A 25060-nucleotide genomic window follows, 5' to 3' on the forward strand; every position below is an offset into this window, starting at 1 on the left:
ACATGTGAGGTAGAGTATGTACATGTGAGAGAGTATGAACATGTGAGGGAGAGTATGCACATGTGAGAGAGAGGATGCAAATGTGAGGGAGAGTATGGACATGTGTGAGAGAGTGTGCACATGTGAGGGAGAGTATGTACATGTGAGAGAGAGCATGCACATATGAGGGAGAGTATGTACACGTGAGAGAGAGTATGCCTTTTGAGAAAGGGTATGCACAAGTGAGGGAGAGTATATACATGTGAGAGAGAATATGCACGTGTGAGGGAGAGTATGGGCAAGTGTGAGAGAGTATGTACATGTGTGAGACAGAACGCATATGTGAGAGAGAGTATGCACATGTGAGGGAGAGTATGTACATGTGAGAGAGAGTATGTACATGTGAGAGAGTATGTACATGTGAGAGAGAGTATGCACATATGAGGGAGAGTATGTACACGTGAGAGAGAGTATGCCTTTTGAGAAAGAGTATGCACATGTGTGAGAGAGTATGAACATGTGAGGGAGAGTATGTAAATGTGACAGAGAGTATGTACATGTGAGAGAGAGAGTATGCACATGCGAGGGAGAGTATGTTCATGTGAGAGAGAGTATGTATATGTGAGAGAGAGTATGTATATGTGAGAGAGTATGCACATGTGAGGGAGAGTATGTACATGTGTGAGAGAGAATGAACAGGTGAGGGAGAGTATGTAAATGTGAGAGAGAGTATGCACATGTGAAAGCGAGAGTATGCACATGTGAGAGAGAGAGTATGCACATGTGAGGGAGAGTATGTACATGTGAGGGAGAGTATGTACATGTGAGAGAGAGAGTATGCAAATGTGAGGGAGAGTATGTACATGTGAGGGAGAGTATGTACATGTGAGGGAGAGTATGTACATGTGAGAGAGAGTATGAACATCATAGGGAGAGTATGCATATGTGAGGGAGAGTATATACATGTGAGAGAGAGTACGCACATGAGAGAGAGAGTATGCACATGTGTGAGAGAGTATGTACATGTGAGAGAGAGTATGCACATGTGAGAGAGAGGATGCAAATGTGTGGGAGAGTATGTACATGTGAGAGAGAGAGTCTGCACATGTGAGGGAGAGTATGTACATGTGAGGGAGAGTATGTACATGTGAGAGAGAGTATGTACATGTGAGAGAGAGAGTATGCACATGTGAGGGAGAGTATGTACATGTGAGGGAGAGTATGTACATGTGAGGGAGAGTACGTACATGTGAGAGAGAGTATGAACATCATAGGGAGAGTATGCACATGTGAGGGAGAGTATATACATGTGAGAGAGAGTACGCACATGAGAGAGAGAGTATGCACATGTGTGAGAGAGTATGTACATGTGTGAGAGAGTATGCACATGTGAAAGCGAGAGTATGTACATGTGAGAGAGATTATGCACATGTGAGGGAGAGTATGCACATGTGAGAGAGAGTATGCACATGTGAGGGAGAGTATGTACATGTGTGAGAGAGAATGAACATGTGAGGCAGAGTATGCACATGTGAGAGAGAGGATGCAAATGTGAGGGAGAGTATGTACATGTGAGAGAGAGTATGTACATGTGAGAGAGAGGATGTAAATGTGAGGGAGAGTATGTACATGTGAGAGAGAGAATGAACAGGTGAGGGAGAGTATGTAAATGTGAGAGAGAGTATGCACATGTGAAAGCGAGAGTATGCACATGTGAGAGAGAGAGTATGCACATGTGAGGGAGAGTATGTACATGTGAGGGAGAGTATGTACATGTGAGAGAGAGAGTATGCAAATGTGAGGGAGAGTATGTACATGTGAGGGAGAGTATGTACATGTGAGGGAGAGTATGTACATGTGAGAGAGAGTATGAACATCATAGGGAGAGTATGCATATGTGAGGGAGAGTATATACATGTGAGAGAGAGTACACACATGAGAGAGAGAGTATGCACATGTGTGAGAGAGTATGTACATGTGAGAGAGAGTATGCACATGTGAGAGAGAGGATGCAAATGTGTGGGAGAGTATGTACATGTGAGAGAGAGAGTCTGCACATGTGAGGGAGAGTATGTACATGTGAGGGAGAGTATGTACATGTGAGAGAGAGTATGTACATGTGAGAGAGAGAGTATGCACATGTGAGGGAGAGTATGTACATGTGAGGGAGAGTATGTACATGTGAGGGAGAGTACGTACATGTGAGAGAGAGTATGAACATCATAGGGAGAGTATGCACATGTGAGGGAGAGTATATACATGTGAGAGAGAGTACGCACATGAGAGAGAGAGTATGCACATGTGTGAGAGAGTATGTACATGTGTGAGAGAGTATGCACATGTGAAAGCGAGAGTATGTACATGTGAGAGAGATTATGCACATGTGAGGGAGAGTATGCACATGTGAGAGAGAGTATGCACATGTGAGGGAGAGTATGTACATGTGTGAGAGAGAATGAACATGTGAGGCAGAGTATGCACATGTGAGAGAGAGGATGCAAATGTGAGGGAGAGTATGTACATGTGAGAGAGAGTATGTACATGTGAGAGAGAGGATGCAAATGTGAGGGAGAGTATGTACATGTGAGAGAGTATGTACAAGTGAGGGAAAGTATGTACATGTGAGGGAGAGTATGTACATGTGAGAGAGAGAGTATGCACATGTGAGAGAGAGAGTATGTACATGTGAGAGAGAGGATGCACATGAGAGAGAGTATGCAAATGTGAGGGAGAGTATGTACATGTGAGGGAGAGTATGAACATGTGAGAGAGAGTATGAACATCATAGGGAGAGTATGCACATGTGAGGGAGAGTATATACATGTGAGAGAGAGTACGCACATGAGAGAGAGAGTATGCACATGTGTGAGAGAGTATGTACATGTGAGAGAGAGTATGCACATGTGAGAGAGAGGATGCAAATGTGTGGGAGAGTATGTACATGTGAGAGAGAGAGTATGCACATGTGAGGGAGAGTATGTACATGTGAGGGAGAGTATGTACATGTGAGAGAGAGTATGTACATGTGAGAGAGAGAGTATGCACATGTGAGGGAGAGTATGTACATGTGAGGGAGAGTATGTACATGTGAGGGAGAGTATGTCAATGTGAGGGAGAGTATGAACATCATAGGCAGAATATGCACATGTGAGGGAGAGTATATACATGTGAGAGAGAGAACGCACATGAGAGAGAGAGTATGCACATGTGTGAGAGAGTATGTACATGTGAGAGAGAGTATGCACATGTGAGAGAGAGGATGCAAATGTGAGGGAGAGTATGTACATGTGAGAGAGAGTATGTACATGTGAGAGAGAGAGTATGCACATGTGAGGGAGAGTATGTACATGTGAGAGAGAGTATGAACATGTGGGAGAAAGTATGTACATGTGAGAGAGTATGTACATGTGAGAGAGAGCATGTACATGTGAGGGAGAGTATGTACATGTGAGGGAGAGCATGTACATGTGAGGGAGAGTATGTACATGTGAGAGAGAGTATGAACATGTGGGAGAAAGTATGTACATGTGAGAGAGTATGTACATGTGAGGGAGAGTATGTACATGTGAGGGAGAGTATGTACATGTGAGGGAGAGTATATACATGTGAGAGAGAGTACGCACATGAGAGAGAGGGTATGCACATGTGTGAGAGAGTATGTAGATGTGTGAGAGAGTATGCACATGTGAAAGCGAGAGTATGTACATCTGAGAGAGATTATGCACATGTGAGGGAGAGTATGCACATGTGAGAGAGAGTATGCACATGTGAGGGAGAGTATGTACATGTGTGAGAGAGAATGAACATGTGAGGCAGAGTATGCACATGTGAGAGGGAGGATGCAAATGTGAGAGATAGTATGTACATGTGAGAGAGTATGTACAAGTGAGGGAGAGTATGTACATGTGAGGGAGAGTATGTACATGTGAGAGAGAGAGTATGCACATGTGAGAGAGAGAGTATGTACATGTGAGAGAGAGGATGCACATGAGAGAGAGTATGCAAATGTGAGGGAGAGTATGTACATGTGAGGGAGAGTATGTACATGTGAGGGAGAGTATATACATGTGAGAGAGAGTATGCACATGAGAGAGAGAGTATGCACATGTGTGAGAGAGTATGTACATGTGTGAGAGAGTATGCACATGTGAAAGCGAGAGTATGTACATGTGAGAGAGATTATGCACATGTGAGGGAGAGTATGCACATGTGAGAGAGAGTATGCACATGTGAGGGAGAGTATGTACATGTGTGAGAGAGAATGAACATGTGAGGGAGAGTATGCACATGTGAGAGAGAGGATGCAAATGTGAGGGAGAGTATGTACATGTGAGAGAGAGTATGTACATGTGAGAGAGAGGATGCAAATGTAAGAGAGAGTATGTACATTTGAGAGAGTATGTACAAGTGAGGGAGAGTATGTACATGTGAGGGAGAGTATGTACATGTGAGAGAGAGAGTATGCACATGTGAGGGAGAGTATGTACATGTGAGGGAGAGTATGTACATGTGAGAGAGAGAGTATGCAAATGTGAGGGAGAGTATGTACATGTGAGGGAGAGTATGTAAATGTGAGAGAGAGTATGCACATGTGAAAGCGAGAGTATGCACATGTGAGAGAGAGAGTATGCACATGTGAGGGAGAGTATGTACATGTGAGGGAGAGTATGTACATGTGAGAGAGAGAGTATGCAAATGTGAGGGAGAGTATGTACATGTGAGGGAGAGTATGTACATGTGAGGGAGAGTATGTACATGTGAGAGAGAGTATGAACATCATAGGGAGAGTATGCATATGTGAGGGAGAGTATATACATGTGAGAGAGAGTACGCACATGAGAGAGAGAGTATGCACATGTGTGAGAGAGTATGTACATGTGAGAGAGAGTATGCACATGTGAGAGAGAGGATGCAAATGTGTGGGAGAGTATGTACATGTCAGAGAGAGAGTCTGCACATGTGAGGGAGAGTATGTACATGTGAGGGAGAGTATGTACATGTGAGAGAGAGTATGTACATGTGAGAGAGAGAGTATGCACATGTGAGGGAGAGTATGTACATGTGAGGGAGAGTATGTACATGTGAGGGAGAGTACGTACATGTGAGAGAGAGTATGAACATCATAGGGAGAGTATGCACATGTGAGGGAGAGTATATACATGTGAGAGAGAGTACGCACATGAGAGAGAGAGTATGCACATGTGTGAGAGAGTATGTACATGTGTGAGAGAGTATGCACATGTGAAAGCGAGAGTATGTACATGTGAGAGAGATTATGCACATGTGAGGGAGAGTATGCACATGTGAGAGAGAGTATGCACATGTGAGGGAGAGTATGTACATGTGTGAGAGAGAATGAACATGTGAGGCAGAGTATGCACATGTGAGAGAGAGGATGCAAATGTGAGGGAGAGTATGTACATGTGAGAGAGAGTATGTACATGTGAGAGAGAGGATGTAAATGTGAGGGAGAGTATGTACATGTGAGAGAGAGAATGAACAGGTGAGGGAGAGTATGTAAATGTGAGAGAGAGTATGCACATGTGAAAGCGAGAGTATGCACATGTGAGAGAGAGAGTATGCACATGTGAGGGAGAGTATGTACATGTGAGGGAGAGTATGTACATGTGAGAGAGAGAGTATGCAAATGTGAGGGAGAGTATGTACATGTGAGGGAGAGTATGTACATGTGAGGGAGAGTATGTACATGTGAGAGAGAGTATGAACATCATAGGGAGAGTATGCATATGTGAGGGAGAGTATATACATGTGAGAGAGAGTACGCACATGAGAGAGAGAGTATGCACATGTGTGAGAGAGTATGTACATGTGAGAGAGAGTATGCACATGTGAGAGAGAGGATGCAAATGTGTGGGAGAGTATGTACATGTGAGAGAGAGAGTCTGCACATGTGAGGGAGAGTATGTACATGTGAGGGAGAGTATGTACATGTGAGAGAGAGTATGTACATGTGAGAGAGAGAGTATGCACATGTGAGGGAGAGTATGTACATGTGAGGGAGAGTATGTACATGTGAGGGAGAGTACGTACATGTGAGAGAGAGTATGAACATCATAGGGAGAGTATGCACATGTGAGGGAGAGTATATACATGTGAGAGAGAGTACGCACATGAGAGAGAGAGTATGCACATGTGTGAGAGAGTATGTACATGTGTGAGAGAGTATGCACATGTGAAAGCGAGAGTATGTACATGTGAGAGAGATTATGCACATGTGAGGGAGAGTATGCACATGTGAGAGAGAGTATGCACATGTGAGGGAGAGTATGTACATGTGTGAGAGAGAATGAACATGTGAGGCAGAGTATGCACATGTGAGAGAGAGGATGCAAATGTGAGGGAGAGTATGTACATGTGAGAGAGAGTATGTACATGTGAGAGAGAGGATGCAAATGTGAGGGAGAGTATGTACATGTGAGAGAGTATGTACAAGTGAGGGAAAGTATGTACATGTGAGGGAGAGTATGTATATGTGAGAGAGAGAGTATGCACATGTGAGAGAGAGAGTATGTACATGTGAGAGAGAGGATGCACATGAGAGAGAGTATGCAAATGTGAGGGAGAGTATGTACATGTGAGGGAGAGTATGTACATGTGAGAGAGAGTATGAACATCATAGGGAGAGTATGCACATGTGAGGGAGAGTATATACATGTGAGAGAGAGTACGCACATGAGAGAGAGAGTATGCACATGTGTGAGAGAGTATGTACATGTGAGAGAGAGTATGCACATGTGAGAGAGAGGATGCAAATGTGTGGGAGAGTATGTACATGTGAGAGAGAGAGTATGCACATGTGAGGGAGAGTATGTACATGTGAGGGAGAGTATGTACATGTGAGAGAGAGTATGTACATGTGAGAGAGAGAGTATGCACATGTGAGGGAGAGTATGTACATGTGAGGGAGAGTATGTACATGTGAGGGAGAGTATGTCAATGTGAGAGAGAGTATGAACATCATAGGCAGAATATGCACATGTGAGGGAGAGTATATACATGTGAGAGAGAGTACACACATGAGAGAGAGAGTATGCACATGTGTGAGAGAGTATGTACATGTGAGAGAGAGTATGCACATGTGAGAGAGAGGATGCAAATGTGAGGGAGAGTATGTACATGTGAGAGAGAGTATGTACATGTGAGAGAGAGAGTATGCACATGTGAGGGAGAGTATGTACATGTGAGAGAGAGTATGAACATGTGGGAGAAAGTATGTACATGTGAGAGAGTATGTACATGTGAGAGAGAGCATGTACATGTGAGGGAGAGTATGTACATGTGAGGGAGAGTATGTACATGTGAGGGAGAGTATGTACATGTGAGAGAGAGTATGAACATGTGGGAGAAAGTATGTACATGTGAGAGAGTATGTACATGTGAGGGAGAGTATGTACATGTGAGGGAGAGTATATACATGTGAGAGAGAGTACGCACATGAGAGAGAGGGTATGCACATGTGTGAGAGAGTATGTAGATGTGTGAGAGAGTATGCACATGTGAAAGCGAGAGTATGTACATCTGAGAGAGATTATGCACATGTGAGGGAGAGTATGCACATGTGAGAGAGAGTATGCACATGTGAGGGAGAGTATGTACATGTGTGAGAGAGAATGAACATGTGAGGCAGAGTATGCACATGTGAGAGGGAGGATGCAAATGTGAGAGATAGTATGTACATGTGAGAGAGTATGTACAAGTGAGGGAGAGTATGTACATGTGAGGGAGAGTATGTACATGTGAGAGAGAGAGTATGCACATGTGAGAGAGAGAGTATGTACATGTGAGAGAGAGGATGCACATGAGAGAGAGTATGCAAATGTGAGGGAGAGTATGTACATGTGAGGGAGAGTATGTACATGTGAGGGAGAGTATATACATGTGAGAGAGAGTATGCACATGAGAGAGAGAGTATGCACATGTGTGAGAGAGTATGTACATGTGTGAGAGAGTATGCACATGTGAAAGCGAGAGTATGTACATGTGAGAGAGATTATGCACATGTGAGGGAGAGTATGCACATGTGAGAGAGAGTATGCACATGTGAGGGAGAGTATGTACATGTGTGAGAGAGAATGAACATGTGAGGGAGAGTATGCACATGTGAGAGAGAGGATGCAAATGTGAGGGAGAGTATGTACATGTGAGAGAGAGTATGTACATGTGAGAGAGAGGATGCAAATGTAAGAGAGAGTATGTACATTTGAGAGAGTATGTACAAGTGAGGGAGAGTATGTACATGTGAAGGAGAGTATGTACATGTGAGAGAGAGAGTATGCACATGTGAGGGAGAGTATGTACATGTGAGGGAGAGTATGTACATGTGAGAGAGAGAGTATGCAAATGTGAGGGAGAGTATGTACATGTGAGGGAGAGTATGTAAATGTGAGAGAGAGTATGCACATGTGAAAGCGAGAGTATGCACATGTGAGAGAGAGAGTATGCACATGTGAGGGAGAGTATGTACATGTGAGGGAGAGTATGTACATGTGAGAGAGAGAGTATGCAAATGTGAGGGAGAGTATGTACATGTGAGGGAGAGTATGTACATGTGAGGGAGAGTATGTACATGTGAGAGAGAGTATGAACATCATAGGGAGAGTATGCATATGTGAGGGAGAGTATATACATGTGAGAGAGAGTACGCACATGAGAGAGAGAGTATGCACATGTGTGAGAGAGTATGTACATGTGAGAGAGAGTATGCACATGTGAGAGAGAGGATGCAAATGTGTGGGAGAGTATGTACATGTCAGAGAGAGAGTCTGCACATGTGAGGGAGAGTATGTACATGTGAGGGAGAGTATGTACATGTGAGAGAGAGTATGTACATGTGAGAGAGAGAGTATGCACATGTGAGGGAGAGTATGTACATGTGAGGGAGAGTATGTACATGTGAGGGAGAGTACGTACATGTGAGAGAGAGTATGAACATCATAGGGAGAGTATGCACATGTGAGGGAGAGTATATACATGTGAGAGAGAGTACGCACATGAGAGAGAGAGTATGCACATGTGTGAGAGAGTATGTACATGTGTGAGAGAGTATGCACATGTGAAAGCGAGAGTATGTACATGTGAGAGAGATTATGCACATGTGAGGGAGAGTATGCACATGTGAGAGAGAGTATGCACATGTGAGGGAGAGTATGTACATGTGTGAGAGAGAATGAACATGTGAGGCAGAGTATGCACATGTGAGAGAGAGGATGCAAATGTGAGGGAGAGTATGTACATGTGAGAGAGAGTATGTACATGTGAGAGAGAGGATGTAAATGTGAGGGAGAGTATGTACATGTGAGAGAGAGAATGAACAGGTGAGGGAGAGTATGTAAATGTGAGAGAGAGTATGCACATGTGAAAGCGAGAGTATGCACATGTGAGAGAGAGAGTATGCACATGTGAGGGAGAGTATGTACATGTGAGGGAGAGTATGTACATGTGAGAGAGAGAGTATGCAAATGTGAGGGAGAGTATGTACATGTGAGGGAGAGTATGTACATGTGAGGGAGAGTATGTACATGTGAGAGAGAGTATGAACATCATAGGGAGAGTATGCATATGTGAGGGAGAGTATATACATGTGAGAGAGAGTACGCACATGAGAGAGAGAGTATGCACATGTGTGAGAGAGTATGTACATGTGAGAGAGAGTATGCACATGTGAGAGAGAGGATGCAAATGTGTGGGAGAGTATGTACATGTGAGAGAGAGAGTCTGCACATGTGAGGGAGAGTATGTACATGTGAGGGAGAGTATGTACATGTGAGAGAGAGTATGTACATGTGAGAGAGAGAGTATGCACATGTGAGGGAGAGTATGTACATGTGAGGGAGAGTATGTACATGTGAGGGAGAGTACGTACATGTGAGAGAGAGTATGAACATCATAGGGAGAGTATGCACATGTGAGGGAGAGTATATACATGTGAGAGAGAGTACGCACATGAGAGAGAGAGTATGCACATGTGTGAGAGAGTATGTACATGTGTGAGAGAGTATGCACATGTGAAAGCGAGAGTATGTACATGTGAGAGAGATTATGCACATGTGAGGGAGAGTATGCACATGTGAGAGAGAGTATGCACATGTGAGGGAGAGTATGTACATGTGTGAGAGAGAATGAACATGTGAGGCAGAGTATGCACATGTGAGAGAGAGGATGCAAATGTGAGGGAGAGTATGTACATGTGAGAGAGAGTATGTACATGTGAGAGAGAGGATGCAAATGTGAGGGAGAGTATGTACATGTGAGAGAGTATGTACAAGTGAGGGAAAGTATGTACATGTGAGGGAGAGTATGTATATGTGAGAGAGAGAGTATGCACATGTGAGAGAGAGAGTATGTACATGTGAGAGAGAGGATGCACATGAGAGAGAGTATGCAAATGTGAGGGAGAGTATGTACATGTGAGGGAGAGTATGTACATGTGAGAGAGAGTATGAACATCATAGGGAGAGTATGCACATGTGAGGGAGAGTATATACATGTGAGAGAGAGTACGCACATGAGAGAGAGAGTATGCACATGTGTGAGAGAGTATGTACATGTGAGAGAGAGTATGCACATGTGAGAGAGAGGATGCAAATGTGTGGGAGAGTATGTACATGTGAGAGAGAGAGTATGCACATGTGAGGGAGAGTATGTACATGTGAGGGAGAGTATGTACATGTGAGAGAGAGTATGTACATGTGAGAGAGAGAGTATGCACATGTGAGGGAGAGTATGTACATGTGAGGGAGAGTATGTACATGTGAGGGAGAGTATGTCAATGTGAGAGAGAGTATGAACATCATAGGCAGAATATGCACATGTGAGGGAGAGTATATACATGTGAGAGAGAGTACACACATGAGAGAGAGAGTATGCACATGTGTGAGAGAGTATGTACATGTGAGAGAGAGTATGCACATGTGAGAGAGAGGATGCAAATGTGAGGGAGAGTATGTACATGTGAGAGAGAGTATGTACATGTGAGAGAGAGAGTATGCACATGTGAGGGAGAGTATGTACATGTGAGAGAGAGTATGAACATGTGGGAGAAAGTATGTACATGTGAGAGAGTATGTACATGTGAGAGAGAGCATGTACATGTGAGGGAGAGTATGTACATGTGAGGGAGAGTATGTACATGTGAGGGAGAGTATGTACATGTGAGAGAGAGTATGAACATGTGGGAGAAAGTATGTACATGTGAGAGAGTATGTACATGTGAGGGAGAGTATGTACATGTGAGGGAGAGTATATACATGTGAGAGAGAGTACGCACATGAGAGAGAGGGTATGCACATGTGTGAGAGAGTATGTAGATGTGTGAGAGAGTATGCACATGTGAAAGCGAGAGTATGTACATCTGAGAGAGATTATGCACATGTGAGGGAGAGTATGCACATGTGAGAGAGAGTATGCACATGTGAGGGAGAGTATGTACATGTGTGAGAGAGAATGAACATGTGAGGCAGAGTATGCACATGTGAGAGAGAGGATGCAAATGTGAGGGAGAGTATGTACATGTGAGAGAGAGTATATACATGTGAGAGGGAGGATGCAAATGTGAGAGATAGTATGTACATGTGAGAGAGTATGTACAAGTGAGGGAGAGTATGTACATGTGAGGGAGAGTATGTACATGTGAGAGAGAGAGTATGCACATGTGAGAGAGAGAGTATGTACATGTGAGAGAGAGGATGCACATGAGAGAGAGTATGCAAATGTGAGGGAGAGTATGTACATGTGAGGGAGAGTATGTACATGTGAGGGAGAGTATATACATGTGAGAGAGAGTATGCACATGAGAGAGAGAGTATGCACATGTGTGAGAGAGTATGTACATGTGTGAGAGAGTATGCACATGTGAAAGCGAGAGTATGTACATGTGAGAGAGATTATGCACATGTGAGGGAGAGTATGCACATGTGAGAGAGAGTATGCACATGTGAGGGAGAGTATGTACATGTGTGAGATAGAATGAACATGTGAGGGAGAGTATGCACATGTGAGAGAGAGGATGCAAATGTGAGGGAGAGTATGTACATGTGAGAGAGAGTATGTACATGTGAGAGAGAGGATGCAAATGTGAGAGAGAGTATGTACATTTGAGAGAGTATGTACAAGTGAGGGAGAGTATGTACATGTGAGGGAGAGTATGTACATGTGAGAGAGACAGTATGCACATGTGAGAGAGAGAGTATGTACATGTGAGAGAGAGGATGCACATGAGAGAGAGTATGCAAATGTGAGGGAGAGTATGTACATGTGAGGGAGAGTATGTACATGTGAGCGAGAGTATGTACATGTGAGAGAGAGTATGAACATCATAGGGAGAGTATGCACATGTGAGGGAGAGTATATACATGTGAGAGAGAGTACGCACATGAGAGAGAGAGTATGCACATGTGTGAGAGAGTATGTACATGTGAGAGAGAGTATGCACATGTGAGAGAGAGGATGCAAATGTGTGGGAGAGTATGTACATGTGAGAGAGAGAGTATGCACATGTGAGGTAGAGTATGTACATGTGAGGGAGAGTATGTACATGTGAGAGAGAGTATGTACATGTGAGAGACAGAGTATGCACATGTGAGGGAGAGTATGTACATGTGAGGGAGAGTATGTACATGTGAGGGAGAGTATGTACATGTGAGAGAGAGTATGAACATCATAGGGAGAGTATGCACATGTGAGGGAGAGTATATACATGTGAGAGAGAGTACGCACATGAGAGAGAGAGTATGCACATGTGTGAGAGAGTATGTACATGTGAGAGAGAGTATGCACATGTGAGAGAGAGGATGCAAATGTGCGGGAGAGTATGTACATGTGAGAGAGAGTATGTACATGTGAGAGAGAGAGTATGCACATGTGAGGGAGAGTATGTACATGTGAGAGAGAGTATGAACATGTGGGAGAAAGTATGTACATGTGAGGGAGTATGTACATGTGAGAGAGAGCATGTACATGTGAGGGAGAGTATGTACATGTGAGAGAGAGAGTATGCACATGCGAGAGAGAGTATGAACATGTGAGAGAGAGTATGAACATGTGAGAGAGAGTATGCACATGTGTGAGAGAGTATGAACATGTGAAAGCGAGAGTATGTACATGTGCGAGAGTATGTACATGTGAGAGAGAATATGCACATGTGAGGGAGAGTATGGACATATGTGAGAGAGTATGAACATGTGAGAGAGTATGTACATGTGAGAGAGTGCATGTACATGTGAGAGAGAGTAGGCACACGTGAGAGAGAGTATGCACATGTGAGGGAGAGTATGTACATGTGTGAGAGAGTATGCACATGTGTGAGAGAGTAGGCACATGTGAGAGAGAGAGTATGCACATGTGAGGGAGAATATTTACATGTGAGAGAGAGTATGAACATGTGAGGGAGAGAAGGTACATATGAGAGAGAGTATGAACATGTGAGAGAAAGTATGTACATGTGAGAGAGTATGTTCATGTGAGAGAGAGCATGTACATGTGAGGGAGAGTATGTACATTTGAGAGAGAGTATGTACATGCGAGAGAGAGTATGAACATTTGAGGGAAAGTATGCACATGTGAGAGAGAATATGCACATGTGAGGGAGAGTATGGACATGTGTGAGAGAGTATGCACATGTGAGGGAGAGTATGTACATGTGTGAGAGTGTATACACATGCAAGAGAGAGCATGCACATGTGAGAGATAGAGTGTACATGTGAGGTAGAGTATGTACATGTGAGAGAGTATGAACATGTGAGGGAAAGTATGCACATGTGAGAGAGATTACGCACATGTGAGGGAGAGTATGGACATGTGTGAGAGAGTGTGCACATGTGAGGGAGAGTATGTACATGTGAGAGAGAGCATGCACATATGAGGGAGAGTATGTACACGTGAGAGAGAGTATGCCTTTTGAGAAAGGGTATGCACAAGTGAGGGAGAGTATATACATGTGAGAGAGAATATGCACGTGTGAGGGAGAGTATGGGCAAGTGTGAGAGAGTATGTACATGTGTGAGACAGAACGCATATGTGAGAGAGAGTATGCACATGTGAGGGAGAGTATGTACATGTGAGAGAGAGTATGTACATGTGAGAGAGTATGTACATGTGAGAGAGAGTATGCACATATGAGGGAGAGTATGTACACGTGAGAGAGAGTATGCCTTTTGAGAAAGAGTATGCACATGTGTGAGAGAGTATGAACATGTGAGGGAGAGTATGTAAATGTGACAGAGAGTATGTACATGTGAGAGAGAGAGTATGCACATGCGAGGGAGAGTATGTTCATGTGAGAGAGAGTATGTATATGTGAGAGAGAGTATGTATATGTGAGAGAGTATGCACATGTGAGGGAGAGTATGTACATGTGTGAGAGAGAATGAACAGGTGAGGGAGAGTATGTAAATGTGAGAGAGAGTATGCACATGTGAAAGCGAGAGTATGCACATGTGAGAGAGAGAGTATGCACATGTGAGGGAGAGTATGTACAGGTGAGGGAGAGTATGTACATGTGAGAGAGAGTATGTACATGTGAGAGAGAGAGTATGCAAATGTGAGGGAGAGTATGTACATGTGAGGGAGAGTATGTACATGTGAGGGAGAGTATGTACATGTGAGAGAGAGTATGAACATCATAGGGAGAGTATGCATATGTGAGGGAGAGTATATACATGTGAGAGAGAGTACGCACATGAGAGAGAGAGTATGCACATGTGTGAGAGAGTATGTACATGTGAGAGAGAGTATGCACATGTGAGAGAGAGGATGCAAATGTGTGGGAGAGTATGTACATGTGAGAGAGAGAGTATGCACATGTGAGGGAGAGTATGTACATGTGAGGGAGAGTATGTACATGTGAGAGAGAGTATGCACATGTGAGGGAGAGTATGCACATGTGAGGGAGAGTATGTACATGTGAGGGAGAGTATGTACATGTGAGGGAGAGTATGTACATGTGAGAGAGAGTATGAACATCATAGGGAGAGTATGCACATGTGAGGGAGAGTATATACATGTGAGAGAGAGTACGCACATGAGAGAGAGAGTATGCACATGTGTGAGAGAGTATGTACATGTGTGAGAGAGTATGCACATGTGAAAGCGAGAGTATGTACATGTGAGAGAGATTATGCACATGTGAGGGAGAGTATGCACATGTGAGAGAGAGTATGCACATGTGAGGGAGAGTATGTACATGTGTGAGAGAGAATGAACATGTGAGGCAGAGTATGCACATGTGAGAGAGAGGATGCAAATGTGAGGGAGAGTATGTACATGTGAGAGAGAGTATGTACATGTGAGAGAGAGGATGCAAATGTGAGGGAGAGTATGTACATGTGAGAGAGTATGTACAAGTGAGGGAAAGTATGTACATGTGAGGGAGAGTATGTACATGTGAGAGAGAGAGTATGCACATGTGAGAGAGAGAGTATGTACATGTGAGAGAGAGGATGCACATGAGAGAGAGTATGCATATGTGAGGGAGAGTATGTACATGTGAGGGAGAGTATGTACATGTGAGAGAGAGTATGAACATCATAGGGAGAGTATGCACATGTGAGGGAGAGTATATACATGTGAGAGAGAGTACGCACATGAGAGAGAGAGTATGCACATGTGTGAGAGAGTATGTACATGTGAGAGAGAGTATGCACATGTGAGAGAGAGGATGCAAATGTGTGGGAGAGTATGTACATGTGAGAGAGAGAGTATGCACATGTGAGGGAGAGTATGTACGTGTGAGGGAGAGTATGTACATGTGAGAGAGAGTATGTACATGTGAGAGAGAGAGTATGTACATGTGAGGGAGAGTATGTACATGTGAGGGAGAGTATGTACATGTGAGGGAGAGTATGTCAATGTGAGAGAGAGTATGAACATCATAGGCAGAGTATGCACATGTGAGGGAGAGTATATACATGTGAGAGAGAGTACGCACATGAGAGAGAGAGTATGCACATGTGTAAGAGAGTATGTACATGTGAGAGAGTGTATGCACATGTGAGAGAGAGGATGCAAATGTGAGGGAGAGTATGTACATGTGAGAGAGAGTATGTACATGTGAGAGAGAGAGTATGCACATGTGAGGGAGAGTATGTACATGTGAGAGAGAGTATGAACATGTGGGAGAAAGTATGTACATGTGAGAGAGTATGTACATGTGAGAGAGAGCATGTACATGTGAGGGAGAGTATGCACATGTGAGGGAGAGTATGTACATGTGAGGGAGAGTATGTACATGTGAGGGAGAGTATGTACATGTGAGAGAGAGAGTATGCACATGCGAGAGAGAGTATGAACATGTGAGAGAGAGTATGAACATGTGAGAGAGAGTATGCACATGTGTGAGAGAGTATGAACATGTGAAAGCGAGAGTATGTACATGTGCGAGAGTATGTACATGTGAGAGAGAATATGCACATGTGAGGGAGAGTATGGACATGTGAGAAAGAGTATGTACATGTGAGAGTGTATGTACATGTGAGATAGAGTATGCACATGTGAGGGACAGTATGTCAATGTGAGAGAGAGTATGGACATGTGAGAGAGAGTATGCACATGTGTGAGAGAGTGTATGCACATGTGAGAGAGATTATGCACATGTGAGGGAGAGTATGGACATGTGTGAGAGAGTATGCACATGTGAGAGAGAGTATGCACAGGTGTGAGAGAGTATGAACATGTGAGGGAGCGTATGTAAATGTGTGAGAGAGTATGTACATGTGAGAGAGAGTATGCACATGTGAGGGAGAGTATGTACATGTGAGAGAGAGTATGCACATGTGTGAGAGAGTATGAACGTGTGAGGGAGAGTATGTAAATGTGAGAGAGAGTATGTAGATGTGAGAGAGAGTATGCACATGTGAGAGACAGTATGTACATGAGATAGTGATTATGCACATGCGGGGGAGAGTATGTAAATGTGAGAGAGAGTATGTATATGTGAGTAAGAGTATGTACATGATAGAGAGAGCATGCACATGTGAGAGAGAAGTTGCACATGTGAGGGAGAGTATGTACAGTGAGAGAGAGGATGAACATGAGAGATGGAGCATGCACATGTGAGAGAGAGGATGTACATGTGAGGGAGAGTATGTACATGTGGGAGAGATTATGCACATGTGAGAGAGAGAGTATGCACATGTGAGGGAGTGTATGTACATGTGAGAGAGAGTATGAACATCCGAGGGAGAGTACGTACAAGTGAGAGCGAGTATGAACATGTGAGAGAGTATGTACATGTGAGAGAGTGCATGTACATGTGAGAGAGAGTAGGCACATGTGAGGGAGAGTATGTACATGTGAGAGAGAAGATGCACGTGTGAGGGAGTGTATGGGCAAGTGTGAGAGAGTATGTACATGTGTGAGACAGTACGCATATGTGAGAGAGAGTATGCACATGTGAGGGAGAGTATGTACATGTGAGAGAGAGTATGTACATGTGAGAGAGTATGTACATGTGAGAGAGAGTATGCACTTATGAGGGAGAGTATGTACACGTGAGAGAGAGAATGTCTTTTGAGAAAGAGTATGCACATGTGTGAGAGCGTATGAACATGTGAGGGAGAGTGTGTAAATGTGACAGAGAGTATGTACATGTGAGAGAGAGAGTATGCACATGCGAGGGAGAGTATGCACATGTGAGAGAGAGTATATATATGTGAGAGAAAGTATGTATATGTGAGAGAGTATGCACATGTGAGGGAGAGTATGCACATGTGTGAAAGAGAATGAACATGTGAGGGAGAGTATGTAAATGTGAGGGAGAGTATGTACATGTGAGAGAGAGTATGTACATGTGAGAGAGAGTATGAACATGTGAGGGAAAGTATGCACATGTGTGAGAGAATATGCACATGTGAAAGCGAGAGTATGTACATGTGAGAGAGTATGTACATGTGAGAGAGAATATGCACATGTGAGGGAGAGTATGGACATGTGTGAGAGAGTATGTACATGAGAGAGAGTATGTACATGTGAGAGAGAATATGTACATGTTAGGGAGAGTATGTGCAAGTGAGAGAGTATGTACATGTGAGATAGAGTATGCACATGTGAGGGAGAGTATGTCAATGTGAGAAAGAGTATGTAAATGTGAGAGAGAGTATGTACATGTGTGAGAGAGTATGCACATGTGAGGGAGAGTATGTACATGTGAGAGAGAGTATGTACATGTGAGAGAGAGTATGCACATGTGAGAGAGAGTATGCACATGTGTGAGAGAGTGTATGCACATGTGAGAGAGATTATGCACATGTGAGGGAGAGTATGGACATGTGTGAGAGATTATGCACATGTGAGAGAGACTATGCACATGTGTGAGAGAGTATGAACATGTGAGGGAGCGTATGTAAATGTGTGAGAGAATATGTACATGTGAGAGAGAGTATGCACATGTGAGGGAGAGTATGTACATGTGAGAGAGAGTATGCACATGTGTGAGAGAGTATGAACGTGTGAGGGAAAGTATGTAAATGTGAGAGAGAGTTTGGACATGTGAGAGAGAGTATGCACATGTGAGGGAGAGTATGTACATGTGAGAGAGCGTATGTACATGTGAGAGAGAGTATGCACATGTGACAGAGAGTATGCACATGAGATAGAGATTATGCACATTTGAGGGAGAGTGTGTAAATGTGAGAGAGAGTATGTATATGTGAGAAAGAGTATGTACATGATAGAGAGAGCATGCACATGTGAGAGAGAAGATGCACATGTGAGGGAGAGTATGTACATGTGGGAGAGATTATACACATGTGAGAGAGAGAGTATGCACATCTGAGGGAGAGTATGTACATGTGAGAGAGAGTATGCACATGTGAGAGAGAGTATGCACATGTGAGGGAGAGTATGTACATGTGAGAGAGAGTATGTACATGTGTGAGAGAGAGTATGCACATGTGAGGGAGAGTATGTACATGTGAGGGAGAGTATGTACATGTGAGGGAGAGTATGTACATGTGAGAGAGAGTATGAACATCATAGGGAGAGTATGCACATGTGAGGGAGAGTATATACATGTGAGAGCGATTTACGCACATGAGAGAGAGAGTATGCACATGTGTGAGAGAGTATGTACATGTGAGAGAGAGTATGCACATGTGAGAGAGAGGATGCAAATGTGAGGGAGAGTATGTACATGTGAGAGAGAGTATGTACATGTGAGAGAGAGAGTATGCACATGTGAGGGAGAGTATGTATATGTGAGAGAAAGTATGTATATGTGAGAGAGTATGCACATGTGAGGGAGAGTATGTACATGTGTGAGAGAGAATGAACATGTGAGGGAGAGTATGTAAATGTGAGGGAGAGTATGTACATGTGAGAGAGAGTATGTACATGTGAGAGAGAGTATGAACATGTGAGGGAAAGTATGCACATGTGTGAGAGAGTATGCACATGTGAAAGCGGGAGTATGTACATGTGAGAGAGTATGTACATGTGAGAGAGAGTATGCACATGTGTGAGAGAGTATGAACGTGTGAGGGAAAGTATGTAAATGTGAGAGAGAGTCTGGACATGTGAGAGAGAGTATGCACATGTGAGGGAGGGTATGTACATGTGAGAGAGAGTATGTACATGTGAGAGAGAGTATGCACATGTGACAGAGAGTATGCACATGAGATAGAGATTATGCACATTTGAGGGAGAGTGTGTAAATGTGAGAGAGAGTATGTATATGTGAGAAAGAGTATGTACATGATAGAGAGAGCATGCACATGTGAGAGAGAAGATGCACATGTGAGGGAGAGTATGTACATGTGGGAGAGATTATACACATGTGAGAGAGAGAGTATGCACATCTGAGGGAGAGTATGTACATGTGAGAGAGAGTATGCACATGTGAGAGAGAGTATGCACATGTGAGGGAGAGTATGTACATGTGAGAGAGAGTATGTACATGTGAGAGAGAGAGAGTATGCACATGTGAGGGAGAGTATGTACATGTGAGGGAGAGTATGTACATGTGAGGGAGAGTATGTACATGTGAGAGAGAGTATGAACATCATAGGGAGAGTATGCACATGTGCGGGAGAGTATATACATGTGAGAGCGATTTACGCACATGAGAGAGAGAGTATGCACATGTGTGAGAGAGTATGTACATGTGAGAGAGAGTATGCACATGTGAGAGAGAGGATGCAAATGTGAGGGAGAGTATATACATGTGAGAGAGAGTACGCACATGAGAGAGGGAGTATGCACATGTGTGAGAGAGTATGTACATGTGTGAGAGAGTATGCACATGTGAGAGAGAGGATGCAAATGTGTGGGAGAGTATGTACATGTGAGAGATAGAGTATGCACATGTGAGGGAGAGTATGTACATGTGAGGAAGAGTATGTACATGTGAGAGAGAGTATGTACATGTGAGAGAGAGTATGTACATGTGAGAGAGAGTTTGAACATCATAGGGAGAGTATGCACATGTGAGGGAGCGTATATACATGTGAGAGAGAGTACGCACATGAGAGAGAGAGTATGCACATGTGTGAGAGAGTATGTACATGTGTGAGAGAGTATGCACATGTGAAAGCGAGAGTATGTACATGTGAGAGAGATTATGCACGTGAGGGAGAGTATGCACATGTGAGAGAGAGTATGCACGTGAGGGAGAGTATGTACATGTGTGAGAGAGAATGAACATGTGAGGGAGAGTACGCACATGTGAGAGAGAGGATGCAAATGTGAGGGAGAGAATGTACATGTGAGAGAGAGTATGTACATGTGAGAGAGAGGATGCAAATGTGAGAGCGAGTATGTACATGTGAGAGAGTATGTACAAGTGAGGGAGAGTATGTACATGTGAGGGAGAGTATGTACATGTGAGAGAGAGTATGTACATGTGAGAGAGAGTATGAACATGTGAGAGAGAGTATGAACATCATAGGGAGAGTATGCACATGTGAGGGAGAGTATGTACATGTGAGGGAGAGTATGTACATGTGAGGGAGAGTATGTACATGTGAGAGAGAGTATGAACATCATAGGGAGAGTATGCACATGTGAGGGAGAGTATATACATGTGAGAGAGAGTACGCACATGAGAGAGAGAGTATGCACATGTGTGAGAGAGTATGTACATGTGAGAGAGAGTATGCACATGTGAGAGAGAGGATGCAAATGTGTGGGAGAGTATGTACATGTGAGGGAGAGTATGTACATGTGAGAGAGAGTATGTACATGTGAGAGACAGAGTATGCACATGTGAGGGAGAGTATGTACATGTGAGAGAGAGGATGCAAATGTGAGGGAGAGTATGTACATGTGAGAGAGAGTATGTACATGTGAGAGAGAGAGTATGCACATGTGAGGGAGAGTATGTACATGTGAGAGAGAGTATGTACATGTGAGAGACAGAGTATGCACATGTGAGGGAGAGTATGTACATGTGAGGGAGAGTATGTACATGTGAGAGAGAGTATGAACATCATAGGGAGAGTATGCACATGTGAGGGAGAGTATATACATGTGAGAGAGAGTACGCACATGAGAGAGAGAGTATGCACATGTGTGAGAGAGTATGTACATGTGAGAGAGAGTATGCACATGTGAGAGAGAGGATGCAAATGTGAGTGAGAGTATGTACATGTGAGAGAGAGTATGTACATGTGAGAGAGAGAGTATGCACATGTGAGGGAGAGTATGTACATGTGAGAGAGAGTATGAACATGTGGGAGAAAGTATGTACATGTGAGAGAGTATGTACATGTGAGAGAGAGCATGTACATGTGAGGGAGAGTATGTACATGTGAGAGAGAGAGTATGCACATGTGAGAGAGAGTATGCACAGGTGTGAGAGAGTATGAACATGTGAGGGAGCGTATGTAAATGTGTGAGAGAGTATGTACATGTGAGAGAGAGTATGCACATGTGAGGGAGAGTATGTACATGTGAGAGAGAGTATGCACATGTGTGAGAGAGTATGAACGTGTGAGGGAGAGTATGTAAATGTGAGAGAGAGTATGGACATGTGTGAGAGAGTATGCACATGTGAGAGACAGTATGTACATGAGATAGTGATTATGCACATGCGGGGGAGAGTATGTAAATGTGAGAGAGAGTATGTATATGTGAGAAAGAGTATGTACATGGTAGAGAGAGCATGCACATGTGAGAGAGAAGTTGCACATGTGAGGGAGAGTATGTACAGTGAGAGAGAGGATGAACATGAGAGATGGAGCATGCACATGTGAGAGAGAGGATGTACATGTGAGGGAGAGTATGTACATGTGGGAGAGATTATGCACATGTGAGAGAGAGAGTATGCACATGTGAGGGAGTGTATGTACATGTGAGAGAGAGTATGAACATCCGAGGGAGAGTACGTACAAGTGAGAGCGAGTATGAACATGTGAGAGAGTATGTACATGTGAGAGAGTGCATGTACATGTGAGAGAGAGTAGGCACATGTGAGGGAGAGTATGTACATGTGAGAGAGAATATGCACGTGTGAGGGAGTGTATGGGCAAGTGTGAGAGAGTATGTACATGTGTGAGACAGTACGCATATGTGAGAGAGAGTATGCACATGTGAGGGAGAGTATGTACATGTGAGAGAGAGTATGTACATGTGAGTGAGTATGTACATGTGAGAGAGAGTATGCACTTATGAGGGAGAGTATGTACATGTGAGAGAGAGAATGTCTTTAGAGAAAGAGTATGCACATGTGTGAGAGAGTATGAACATGTGAGGGAGAGTGTGTAAATGTGACAGAGAGTATGTAAATGTGAGAGAGAGAGCATGCACATGCGAGGGAGAGTATGTACATGTGAGAGAGAGTATATATATGTGAGAGAAAGTATGTATATGTGAGAGAGTATGCACATGTGAGGGAGAGTATGCACATGTGTGAGAGAGAATGAACATGTGAGACAGAGTATGTAAATGTGAGGGAGAGTATGTACATGTGAGAGAGAGTATGTACATGTGAGAGAGAGTATGAACATGTGAGGGAAGGTATGCACATGTGTGAGAGAATATGCACATGTGAAAGCGAGAGTATGTACATGTGAGAGAGTATGTACATGTGAGAGAGAATATGCACATGTGAGGGAGAGTATGGACATGTGTGAGAGAGTATGTACATGAGAGAGAGTATGTACATGTGAGAGAGAATATGTACATGTTAGGGAGAGTATGTGCAAGTGAGAGAGTATGTACATGTGAGATAGAGTATGCACATGTGAGGGAGAGTATGTCAATGTGAGAAAGAGTAAGTAAATGTGAGAGAGAGTATGTACATGTGTGAGAGAGTATGCACATGTGAGGGAGAGTATGTACATGTGAGAGAGAGTATGTACATGTGAGAGAGAGTATGCACATGTGTGAGAGAGAGTATGCACATGTGTGAGAGAGTGTATGCACATGTGAGAGAGATTATGCACATGTGAGGGAGAGTATGGACATGTGTGAGAGATTATGCACATGTGAGAGAGACTATGCACATGTGTGAGAGAGTATGAACATGTGAGGGAGCGTATGTAAATGTGTGAGAGAATATGTACATGTGAGAGAGAGTATGCACATGTGAGGGAGAGTATGTACATGTGAGAGAGAGTATGCACATGTGTGAGAGAGTATGAACGTGTGAGGGAAAGTATGTAAATGTGAGAGAGAGTTTGGACATGTGAGAGAGAGTATGCACATGTGAGGGAGAGTATGTACATGTGAGAGAGCGTATGTACATGTGAGAGAGAGTATGCACATGTGACAGAGAGTATGCACATGAGATAGAGATTATGCACACGTGAGGGAGAGTGTGTAAATGTGAGAGAGAGTATGTATATGTGAGAGAGAGTATGTATATGTGAGAAAGTGTATGTACATGATAGAGAGAGCATGCACATGTGAGAGAGAAGATGCACATGCGAGGGAGAGTATGTATATGTGGGAGAGATTATACACATGTGAGAGAGAGAGTATGCACATGTGAGGGAGAGTATGTACATGTGAGAGAGGGTATGCACATGTGAGAGAGAGTATGCACATGTGAGGGAGAGTATGTACATGTGAGAGAGAGTATGTACATGTGAGAGAGAGAGTATGCACATGTGAGGGAGAGTATGTACATGTGAGGGAGAGTATGTACATGTGAGGGAGAGTATGTACATGTGAGAGAGAGTATGAACATCATAGGGAGAGTATGCACATGTGAGGGAGAGTATATACATGTGAGAGAGAGAGTGTGTATATGTGAGAGAAAGTATGTATATGTGAGAGAGTATGCACATGTGAGGGAGAGTATGTACCTGTGAGAGAGAGAATGAACATGTCAGGGAGAGTATGTAAATGTGAGGGAGAGTATGTAAATGTGAGGGAGAGTATGTACATGTGAGAGAGAGTATGTACATGTGAGAGAGAGTATGAACATGTGAGGGAAAGTATGCACATGTGTGAGAGAGTATGCACATGTGAAAGCGAGAGTATGTACATGTGAGAGAGTATGTACATGTGAGAGAGAATATGCACATGTGAGGGAGAGTATGGACATGTGTGAGAGAGTATGTACATGAGAGAGAGTATGTACATGTGAGAGAGAATATGTACATGTTAGGGAGAGTATGTACATGTGAGAGAGTATGTACATGTGAGATAGAGTATGCACATGTGAGGGAGAGTATGTCAATGTGAGAGAGAGTATGTAAATGTGAGAGAGAGTATGTACATGTGTGAGAGAGTATGCAAATGTGAGGGAGAGTATGTACATGTGAGAGAGAGTATGCACATGTGAGAGAGAGTATGCACATGTGTGAGAGAGTGTATGCACATGTGAGAGAGATTCTGCACATGTGAGGGAGAGTATGGACATGTGTGAGAGATAATGCACATGTGAGAGAGACTATGCACATGTGTGACGGAGTATGAACATGTGAGGGAGCGTATGTAAATGTGTGAGAGAATATGTACATGTGAGAGAGAGTATGCACATGTGAGGGAGAGTATGTACATGTGAGAGAGAGTATGCACATGTGTGAGAGAGTATGAACGTGTGAGGGAAAGTATGTAAATGTGAGAGAGAGTATGTACATGTGAGAGAGAGTATGCACATGTGACAGAGAGTATGCACATGAGA

This window comes from Chiloscyllium punctatum, chromosome 21 (genome assembly GCF_047496795.1).
Source record: "Chiloscyllium punctatum isolate Juve2018m chromosome 21, sChiPun1.3, whole genome shotgun sequence".
In the NCBI taxonomy this organism is placed as follows: Eukaryota; Metazoa; Chordata; class Chondrichthyes; order Orectolobiformes; family Hemiscylliidae; genus Chiloscyllium; species Chiloscyllium punctatum.